The sequence below is a fragment of the Poeciliopsis prolifica genome, unplaced genomic scaffold (genome assembly GCF_027474105.1).
Source record: "Poeciliopsis prolifica strain line A6 unplaced genomic scaffold, Auburn_PproV2 SCAFFOLD133, whole genome shotgun sequence".
Lineage (NCBI taxonomy): Eukaryota > Metazoa > Chordata > Actinopteri > Cyprinodontiformes > Poeciliidae > Poeciliopsis > Poeciliopsis prolifica.
In genome coordinates, this window is record NW_026562508.1 from 565,599 (window position 1) to 577,500 (window position 11,902).

The 11,902-nt window shown below is 40.2% G+C and overlaps 2 pseudogenes; one reads left to right on the forward strand and one right to left on the reverse strand.

Moving 5' to 3' along the window:
• The first annotated feature begins 463 nt into the window (after positions 1-463).
• Positions 464-9,207, forward strand: LOC129355392 (ankyrin repeat domain-containing protein 34B-like; annotated as a pseudogene).
• Positions 9,208-10,574: 1,367 nt separating this feature from the next.
• LOC129355395 (protein FAM151B-like) overlaps positions 10,575-11,902 on the reverse strand; it is a 16,022-nt pseudogene continuing 14,694 nt past the window's right edge.

Here is an 11,902-nt window from a genome sequence, read left to right on the forward strand (position 1 = left end):
CACAGGGGCTTTCTGTCTCTCTATATCAATGACTTCTGGGAACATTGTTGTGTCCATGTAATGAGTGAAGCTTTTTGTGGTACAGTCTTCACCAAGATAAATGTGCCTGCAACCTTGAACCATCCACTGACGTTGGCGGTACTATTGTCATTCCACACATCAGCAGACTGAATGCATGAAGGTGAAAAGAAATTAGTCCTACCTGCGCAAGTGCTTGACTGAATCCATCATCTGGATACTGGGGTGCTCATAAAAGAACATGCTGTCATTGGTTAGGCACCTCCTGCCTCTTTGATGCCATAGGCTAGGCTTTTCTGTTCTCATCTGACGTACTTTAGACTTCAGTATTCAGTACCTCTTTTCACTCGTCAGCCTGTCTGCTCTCCCTCCAGGCTCCATTTGACCTGCAGCCTGCCAGTGGCCTATCAGAGTAAATGGCACTTTCAGGATTTTATGAGAAGGAATGAAACGCTTTCAGGTAAGTTCATGCAGAAATTTTATTGGTACACATTTTTACTATTTTTATCTAAATGAAACATGTTCTCTGATAAGTTTTGTCTTTTCACTTTTTCTTTGTGAAAGTTTTGACTTAATCTTGATGGAAAGTGGCACCTCATACATGTAATAAGTATTAAAAATCACTTCATTGTTATTTTTATTTTCTTTATTTAGCGCTTATGCCGAAATCAGAATGTTTTATTAGACTTTTGCGTTTTTTCATTTGAGACCAAACAAAAAAAGTCAAGCTTAGAATTTGTGAATGTTTTTAAACTTTTATCAAATAATTTAATTAGAATTTCTGTGTTACTTTTTTCTGCTTGATTTTTCATTATAATTTCTAGTCTATCTGTCTACATAATAGGGTTAGATAGTTCTTTTCCATGTCTGAACAGATCTAGTCAATAAATTAAATTAAATTGAAAATCCCATCTAATTAAAGAACTATTACTAAATGAAACACTCTAAATTACACACAGATGGATGTTTGAAAACCTCTATTTCTATTAGACTGATTTTCCACCTACAGCAAATGAAAATATGACATTAAAATGAGATTATTAAAATGAAAAAACTAATTTAAAAATGTAAATGGAGCCTTAAAGTTGCATGTAACTTTTATAATATATATATATATAAAAAAAAAAATAAAAAATTCCCTTCTCACCCACCGCGGGTGGTTCTTATCCTCTGAGCTCGGGTCCTCTACCAGAGGCCTGGGAGCTTGAGGGTTCTGCACAGTATCTTGGCTGTGCCAAGGACTGCTGCACATTTCTGGACTGAGATGTCTGATGTTGTTCCTGGGATCTGTTGTAGCCACTGCTCCAGTTTGGGGGTTACTGCCCCGAGGGCCCCGATGACCAAAGGCACCACTGTGGTCCTCACCTTCCAGGCCCTCTCCAGTTCCTCCCTGAGGCCCTGGTATTTCTCCAGTTTCTCGTGCTCCTTTTTCCTGATGTTGCAATCACTTGGTATTGCTACATCTACCACAACGGCTTTCCTCTGTTGTTTATCCACTAAGACAATGTCTGGTTGGTTCGCCATTACCATTTGTCTGTCTGGATCTGGAAGTCCCACAGGATTAGCTCTGGCGTTTCTACCACCTTTGGGGGTGTTTCCCACTTTGATCTCGGGGTTTCCAGTCCATATTCTGCACAGATGTTTCTGTACACTATGCCTGCCACTTGGTTATGTCGCTCCATGTACGCTTTCCCTGCCAGTATCTTGCACCCTGCTATGATGTGCTGGACTGTCTCAGGGGCCTCCTTGCAAACCTACACCTTGGGTCTTGTCTGTGTAGTAGATCTGGGCCTCTATTGCTCTGGTGTTTAGGGCCTGTTCCTGGGCGGCCAGGATGAGGGCCTCTGTGCTGTCCTTGAGTCCAGCTTTTTCCAGCCATTGGTAGGATTTACTGATATCAGCCACTGGGTTATTTGCTGGTGGTACATCCCATGTAGGGGCTTGTCCTCCATGATGGTATCTCTGGCACCTCAACCTCCGTTCCCTGTTGTCTGAGACATTCACTGAGCACATTGTCTGTTGAGGCTTTGTCCCTGATGTATTTATGGATCTTAGTTGTTTTGTCCTGGACAGTCACACACTCACTAGTCCTCTGCCTCCGTCCTTGCGGCTCGTGTACAGTCTCAGGGTGCTGGATTTGGGATGGAACCCTCCATGCATGGTTAGTAGCTTTCTAGTCTTAATATCTGTGGCTTTTATCTCCTCCTTTGGCCAGCTAATTATTCCAGCAGGTGATCTGATTACTGGCAGGGCATAGCTGTTTATCGCACGGATTTTGTTCTTGCCATTGAGCTGGCTTCTCAGGACTTGCCTTATTCGTTGGAGGTATTTAGCTGTGGCTCCTTTCCTTGTGGCCTCATCGAGGTTGCCATTTGCTTGTGGTATACCTAGGTACTTGTAACTGTCCTCTATGTCTGCTATTGTTCCTTGTGGGAGTGAGACTCCTTCTGTGCGGATCACCTTCCCGCTCTTTGTGATCAGCCGACCACACTTCTCTAGTCCGAATGACATCCGAATGTCAGTGCTGTAGATCCTGGTGGTGTGGATCAGTGAGTCGATGTCTCGCTCACTCTTGGCGTACAGCTGTAGATGGCCCTATTTGGCCCTATTTTTGAGTCGGTATCCGTATCCAGTCTTGTTGATAATTTGGCTGAGGGGGTTCAGGCCTATGCAGAACAGTAGCGGGGACAGAGCATCTCCTTGGTATATGCCACATTTGATGGACACTTGTGCAAGTGGTTTGCAGTTGGCTTCAAGGGTGGTTTTCCACAGCTTCATCGAGTTTGCAATGAAGGCTCTCAGAATCCTGTTGATGTTATACATCTGTAGGCATTCAATGATCCAAGTATGCGGCATTGAGTCATAGGCTTTCTTGTAATCAATCCAAGCCATGCACAGGTTGGTGTGTCGGGTTTTGCAGTCTCGGGCAACTGTGCGGTCTACGAGGAGTTGGTGTTTGGCTCCTCTGGTATTTACACCGATACCCTTCTGTCCCGTGCTCATGTGTTTATCCATGTGTTTGCTTATCTTGGCCGCTATGATGCCTGACATGAGCTTCCAGGTTGTGGAGAGGGAGGCAGGTTATTGGTCGGTAGTTGGGTGGGACTGGACCCTTTGATGGATCCTTCTGGATTAGGATTGTCCGCCTTCAGTTAACCATTCAGGGTGAGTCCCACTTTGTAGCAGCTGGTTCATTTGGGCTGCCAGTCGCTCATGGAGAGCAGTGAGTTTCTTTAGCCAGTAGGCATGGATCATGTCAAGCCCTGGTGCTGTCCAGTTTTTCATACCTGAGACTCTTTCTTGGACATCTGTCACAGTGATGGTTACCGGGGCTTGCTCAGGGAGGTTGCTGTGGTCCTCTCGTAGAGAGATCAGCCACTGTGCATTGCTGTTGGGACGCCTCCCTTTCCCATATGCCTTTCCAGTATTGTTCCGTCTCCAGCCTTGGTGGGTCTGCTCTGTTGTTATTACCCTGCCATTGAGAGTACACAGACTCTCCCCACAGACTTTCTGAGTCCCCACAGTTGAGTGGAGAAGAGCCGGTTAATCTTTCTGGATTCATTCTCCCTTGTGTATCTCTTTAGAATCACTCTAAAGAGATACACAAGCCTCTGTTTGGCACTCGAGACTGGTTTCAGGTATGGGCATCTGGCTGTACTTTCTGGGGTGGTCTTTTCATTGTACCCTTGTGGAGCTCTGACAGTTGGCTCACTTCCCTCCTTGTTACCTTGATTTTAGCCTCTAACCGTCTTTTCCATGGTGGGTATTGGGTCTCATGGTTGCTTATAGCCAAGTATCTCAAGGATCACTGATGCTGAGTTGTAGATCAGCTCATTGGTTTCTGTTATGGTGTTGGTAGGGATCGTTCTCAATGAGACTTTCTGATGGTACTTCACTCAGCCAAGGAGGCCTGGATGTCATTCGGGTCATGATTCTCTCTCTCAGGTCAGCAGCTGTCTCGTTCAGCTCTGTTTCGCTCATTGGGGCCGTGTATCCCCTCACTGGGTGGGGACTTGTAGTTAAGTCCCCACAGTTCTGACATCCGGGTTCCTCCCTTTTGCCGTAGCATTTGTGTTGTATCTCGTCAATCTCAAGTTGTGATAGCAGTTGCCGTTTGCGGATGTTGGAACACTGAGCTACTAGTTGTTTAGCGTTTAGTGTTGACTGGGGATGTCGAAGTAACCATTTTCCCCAGTCTTTGCATGTAACCTCTCTGACTAGGGTTACTTGAGTAGTAGCATTCCAACAGATCCACATTTTCATCTCTCGCCCATTTCCGTCTTGTTCCAGTAGCCCATTTGTCATCAAGGTGCTCTGGTTCCCCAACACCTGACGCAGACCTTGTTTGGCCGGGCGACGTCTGAGCCGGCATGTTATGCAACTTAGTATCTCTCATGGTATGAGGTAAGCAGTAGCTTGAAGGGTCTTGCCTAAGGACCCAGACTGGATTCGAACCCTGCCCTCGGGTGATATACTGATGCCTTATGTATTGAGCTATCCATCATATATATATATATATATATATATATATATATATATATATATATATATATATATATATATATATATATATATATATATATATACATATATAAAATTTCCTTCTCACCCACCGGGTGGTTTTTATCCTCTGAGCTCGGGTCCTCTACCAGAGGCCTGGGAGCTTGAGGGTCCTGCGCAGTATCTTGGCTGTGCCAAGGACTGCTGCACATTTCTGGACTGAGATGTCTGATGTTGTTCCTGGGATCTGTTGTAGCCACTGCTCCAGTTTGGGGTTACTGCCCCGAGGGCCCCGATGACCACAGGCACCACTGTGGTTTTCACCTTCCAGGCCCTCTCCAGTTCTTCCCTGAGGCCCGGTATTTCTCCAGTTTCTCGTGCTCCTTTTTCCTGATGTTGCAATCACTTGGTATTGCTACATCTACCACAACGGCTTTCCTCTGTTGTTATATATATATATATATATATATATATATATAAATATATATATATATATATATATATATATATATATATATATATATATATATATATATATATATATATATATATATATATATATATATATATATATATATATATATATATATATATATATATATATAAAAAAAATATATATATATATAAAATATATATATATATATATATATTTTATATATATATAAAAAAATATATATTATATATAAAAAAAAAATATATATATATATATATTTTTTTTTTTTACAAATATATATATATATTTGTAAAAACTATCACTGTGTTGTGAAAGAATAAGAAGAGACAGATAATCTGTGAAAAAAATCTAGGAGCTTAAAAGCATTATATACACAAGATCCCACAAACAAAATCACAGAACAAGCAGAAGGGAATCAGAGCAGTGCAGCAGTGCTCTTATAAATGATTAATAATCAGATCTGTTTACATGCTGCATGTCACTTCTTCAGGACTTAAAGAAACCAGATGTTGTTTAGAATTGTTGCCACCGTTCTTGAACTCCAGGGCTTCTCAAGGATCTTAAAGTTCTGTCAAAGCAGAAATGTGTGAAATTTGGATCATTCATAAATGTTAGAGAATCACTGGGGCTATTCACAGTAACTAAACAGTACAAACAAGATCTCTGCTGTGTCAACCTTCACTTTGTAGCACTCTTGCAGCTTTGTAAATGAAGTTTGCAGCACTGAAATACTGAAATGAATACAGTCATCTTGTTTGGTAATCAGATGTTACTATGGATACAATATCTGAGGTGCTTGCCCTGTTCAGGGCCAGGTGTGGGCTGTAGTCTATCCCAGCATTCACAACATGAAAAAATAAGTTATGAACATTTTGCCAGCCTCTGTATCTGTGTGTTACTACCACCATAAGTTATTTTGATTTTGCTATGTCAAAACCACAAACTTTGGTGAATTTTATTTGGACTAGTGATACAATGTGATAAATCAGCACAAAGTAGTGCATAGCTGTGACAGTTTTAGTTTTCCACCACACACAGTATTTTGTATGACGGTCAAAAGATTTTTGACTCATCTGACCAGCCGAGTCAGATGATGTTTCTAATGTTGGATGTGCCACACGCTGCTCTATCTGCCACTGTGAGGGAGCCTATGCTGACTACAACAAAAGGAATGTGAGGAATAAATGATAAAAAATATATGTATTTAAAATGTGTCCTTTCAGTACCTAATTAGAATAAACCATTTAGGTTACAATTAAAGCACAAAATGTTCGGGATTTTTTTTTTTTTTTCAAACTACATGTAAAATAAATATAATGACAAGAACTAAAAAAGCAAACATGGAATCTATAACTGTTTACAGTAATAGATAATAATTTTCTGTGAAAATGATCAAGCTTTAGGGAAAGTTTGGTGCTGAATAAGCACCAACGGAGGAATCTTTTATCCATCAACTCTCTCTGCTTCGTTCTCTGCCTGGACTTACAATCTTAAAAGTCAGAGAAGATTACAGTGAATAAACTTCAAGCATTCTTTTGTTCCTATAACAATTTCTCTTTTTAATCCGGGGTAGAAAAGAGGGACTAATATCTGACTGTTTGTTGACTCTGTTGCCATTTGTTCCATATTATATTACTGATGTTAGTAGTAACTGTTGATTGACAATGATATACACTGCTGTACTCTTCCAATCATGTATTGATTTATAATTTATATCTTTTTGGGAGATTTTTTGGTACATTTTATTTCTTTTTTTTTTTTTTTTTTTGCTTTTTAATTTTTTTGTTTTTTATGTATACTTGCTGTAACATGAATTGCTCATGTGGGGCTTGAATAAAGCTGACTCAATCTAGAAACACAAAATATTTTGTAGATTTAACTTGTCTGTCAACACAAGAAACAATACGTCATTTCTCAGTTCAATGCCAGTATCTTGTGTTTTTCTACTTACTCAAGAAAAACAGGTTGCCCTATGTTGAAATAAAAAATGTTAATACCAACATGTTGAGCACACAATGAGCAAAGACACAATGCTCTTGTGAATTCAATGTCCAAACTATCATTTGAGCCTCTTTTCAAATACTGAGCTACATGTTACTGTAGCCTCACATCTACCATGAATGGCTGATGAACAGGTTTCTGCCACTTGGTGTCCCAGCATTCACGACATGAAAAAATAAGTTAGTAACACACAGAGACAGGAGTGACAATTTGCAGTGCAGTTTTTTCTTCGAGAGATGGTTCGACTGTGTGAGAATATCCAACCATTTAGCAGTTAGCTTAGTTACAAACTGTTTGCTCAAGAAATTGTAACAGCAGAGCCCAATTACATTTTTTGTCATGAGACCCAAGTTTTCTGGCACCGACCCTGTACGCTATCAAAATGGCGAAGTTTATGTTTTAGTTATACATTGTCCCTTTTTAAATAAAGTTCATTTTTAAAATCATTAGACTGTTTCTTGTTTTGTCATTTTTGTAGGAGCTGAATGGTTCGTGCCTTTCACCAAACAAGAAACAATTCTGCATAAAGGGTTGCTGCAATGAATGAATCAACTGAAGCGGTTATGGATGGTAGTTCCCTGCTCAAGGCAGTCTACCATAGTCGACTGCGTCTGACTCGGTTGCTCTTAGAAGGAGGTGCTTATATAAATGAGAGTAATGAATATGGAGAGACACCCCTAATGGTAGCTTGTAAGACACAACGCACAAATCCACAAAGTGTACCTAAGCCTAAGATGGTTCGGTAAGTTATCTGGAAACTCTTCAATATTTTAATTTCTAAAATATTTGAGTGTTTATTGACAAATATGGTGACATTTATTCCCCAAAGGTATCTTCTAGAAAATGGTGCTGATCCAAAACATTCAAGACAAGACGGGAAAAACGGCTTTGATGCATTCATGCCTTGAACAAACTGAACCTGAAGTTTCTATCCCTTCTGCTGGACAGTGGAGCTGATCCAACTTTGGAAGATCATGCAGGATTATCAGCATTAGTTTACGCAGTGAATTCAGGAAACAGAAAAATTATTAGCGTGCTTTTGGGTGCTTGTAAAGCAAAGGGGAAGGAGGTTATCATTATCACTACCAGCAAAATGGCTTCTGACCATCAGATGACAAAACAGTACCTCAACATCCCACCTTTTTCTCCTTCAGTATGTAGTCATAGGTCTCCATATGAGTCCCAGACTGAAGCTCTTCCACATGGTTCCTTGGCTACTCCTTCTCTTCAAACCTGCAGCTCTCTTCTTGGTCCCAGTACAATTATGTTTCAACCAGGTTCTTCAGCCCAACCACTGAGTTCTGTGCATATTTCTGACTTGGATAAACAACTTTATCCTTACAAAGTATACACTGAACAGCGATCTAAGAGTCCCTCCTGCTGCTCCAACAAGGAGCAGCAAGGATTGATTCTCTGATTGGCTTGATTCTCTATCAAAGAATCAAGCCAGTTCTTTGACAGAGGAACCAGTGGAAAATACTCTTGACAAAGAGGAGCTATCGATCAGATTAAAGGCTCTTGGCATACAAAGACCTACCGCTATTTCAAGGCACCACGCCTCTGATGTTAAGATGGAACACTCTTCCCAAAGTCTCTGGACCACATATCAGGAAATGAGAATGCTGAGAGAAGACGGAGAGGCCTTGGCAGAAAGATGTCAGATGATAGTGCTCCAAGTTCTTTGCATGCCTTATCACACCCAAACCTGCATCAGGATAGCCTCCATTTTTCAGTGAATCCAGTCCAGTGGATGAAGATTCATCTGACTGTCTTAGGCAGCTGAATATCTCCAGTCTACAAAATGTAGTGAACCGCAGGAGCATTGGGATGGATCACTACAGTTCCGACTCACAGTTGTTGCAAGTTGGTAGTTGGGAAAAATTCTCAAAAGTGGTGGAGGAGGTGCATCAGAAAGGCACAAACCATTGAACAGCAGACATTTTACTTTGTCTGAAACTAAGGATTCTTTGGAGAGTTTTGTTCCAAGGCGAGGTGCTGCTAGTCTGGAGAGAAGAGGCTCCGGGGCCCTACTTCTGGATCGTATTGCCCACACTCGCCCTGGGTTCCTTCCTCCTTTGAATCCTTGTGCTCCTATTCCAGATATTGGGGCGAGCCCTAGCTTTTCCTCCAGTTCTACTGGGCAAAAATCTGTTTTGCCCAGTGTCGCCGCTTGTCCTCAGGAACTAAAAATTAAATGTTGTGGAGACGCCACTCAATGCAAAGTGAACAAATGAAACAGCTTGTTAGCTTAAGGAAACTCTTGGAAACTGAAAACTGTTGTACCTGTCAGGAGTAAATGCATGTATTTACAACACTGCATATGCCACTATTCCAGTTAAATAAAAGTCAAAGTCAAGTGATTAAATTAGCTTTTTGATATTTAGCCTGCACTGTAGCAGTGCAGGCTTCACACATTGAGTCTGTATTTCTGAGTCCAGTTAAACAAACTGTGAAAATGGAGAGAAAATTGTGGCCCTGCATCCGGACTTTTTTTCTAAAATATGTTTGGTTCTTATGTTTTATTCCCACATGTTACAAGCATTGCATGGTTTAATTTGTTCATCATTGTCATGCACACTAGGTGAAAATAATCTGGTATCCAAATAAACTACAGTCTAATAAAAATAAAAAAATCAGTAACACAAAGTAGTTTATTGAAAGCAAACCTCAAAAGCTTCTGTCGTGTTAAAGATTACAAGTCAAAACATAAACTGCAGAAATAAGAAACTGTATTATCTCTAGTGACATGTTAAGCATAGCTTTACCAGCAACGACACCAACATGAATGTCAGACCTGCAAGGTTCATTCCAAAACATTTCTACTAGTCTGGAATTAATGAAACATATGTTCTTCATGGCATTGTTTTACTGAAATTAGTGAGCTATAATACACTTTCTGGATCTTGTAAGCTTTTTATTTGCCAAAAAAAGATTGGATAAGAACATATAAATAAATGTTTTGATCTCACTATGAGCTGGATGTTCAAAATATTATTTTTTATTTTTTCTGGCAGCCAGACTCACTCTGAGAAGGTTTTGTTCAGTAGAGAAATGGAGAACTGCAACTATTCAAAAAAGTTTTATTCACAAGAATAAAAAAGTTTAGAATAAACAATTTTACAGATGTCATCCATATCAGTAACATTTATTTGTACAGTACGTTTCAGCAACAAGGAATTTCAAAGTACATTATATGATGAAACATGACACAACATTAAATGTAATGTGAATTTTCCCAACTCAGAACAAAAAAACCCCAAATTACTCAGCAGATGTAGTGGGCGAGTTAGTGCTTAGGAAAAACTTATGCTTAGAATAAGAGGAGCATCTTCATGTCAGTTATAGGAATGCAGCCAGTATAAGCAGCAATAGTTCTTCCTTTGTGCTCCCAGGAAACTTTGTTTCATTTTAAAGTTTGAATGAAAAGCATCCAGTTTAGGTGGATTACCTTTTCCAGAGCAAAAAGGGATTACATTGTGGCCGACAGCTCCTTGTGTAACGAGTTTAATAATGCTTCTTTTGTAGATTGCCCTTCAAACTACAGTGACATCTGTAATTTTTATTTCATATAATGTGAGCAAGACAAATTATCTTCCCTCTCCCAATCTGTACTGAGCAGCAGGCAGTCTGTTGTGAGGTTTAGGAAACGGCAGTTGGTCGTCTTCAGTCATGACATCACCAAGAGTTCTGCTGTTTGAGAGTTCGGCAGGTCATAATAGATTCTGCTCACATCAATGTTTTCTGTAAAGCTTTAAGTCCTGAGGAGCAAATTCATCATGTTGGCCTGTCCACACTGTAAGCGTGTACCTGTGCAGGAAAGACAGGTCTTAGCAACATCAGGTGAAGAGTAGCTGGCAGGGTTTCTGATGATGTGCAAAGGATGATGATGTTTAGAAAAGTTTGTCAGATGAACTTCAGCCCCTTTTCCTCCAACTCCTCAGAGCAGAACTCCAGCCTCTGCTTTCAGGCAGACAGTGACTTATGTACCGGCTGGACTAACCACCAGCTTGTGCGTGTCCGTGTGCATGTGTGTGTGTGTGTGTGTGTGTAGTCACCTGTCTGACTGTGCAGCAGCCCATGATAGCTGGGAGAAGGACTGAGCAGCAGCGCACGAACCGGGAAGGTGACAGGATGTTTCAGATCTCTGCTCTTCTCCTCCATGGCATGCACCATGTCCCAGCTGTAACCTGGGCAAGCCCAGCACAAACACACCTTCTGGGCTTATTGTTTTTCTAACATCTAATCAAAGCCAATTAATGTTAAGCACTAACACCACAACAATTCAATGGATTTTCTACTTAACTAAGCTGTAATTACATCAACATGGCCTGCAGTTTGTAATTCTCATTCTTCCATGTTAAATGTTGACCAAATCTCTTCCTTCAAGAGAGATGAAATAGAGTCTGCCAGAGTCATGAAACGATGGAAACATTTTGGAATAATGAACAACATCACACAATTAATCCAAATTTTGATCAGGAACCAGTACAGGCCTTAAACTGTCTGTACAATGGGACAATAAACACTGTGGTATCTGATATCAGCTCAAAATCTCCTCCATGTAGATTTGCTTTAAATAAAGTTTCTATTTAGTTTCTGTTAGTAAAAAAGTGTCTAAACTCATCTCAACCTACTTACTGACCACAGTGTACCCCTCATACTTCCGTTTCAAACCTCCTTCAATTTCCTGGATTAAGGTTCATGAGCTTTCACTGTTTTGTTTTATAATCTCCAAAAAAATCTGTACTGTATTAAAATATATGCAATTCATTTAAATCACAGGTTGTGATAACAACTTCATTACACAAAATTCATGATAAAAAAAAAATCAGAATTTTAATACCGTTTAGATCATCTTAACAAAACCCAGTTGGGTCCAGTTTAAAATCCAGAAGCCATACAATTACCGAATAAGTATGGTTATCTGCA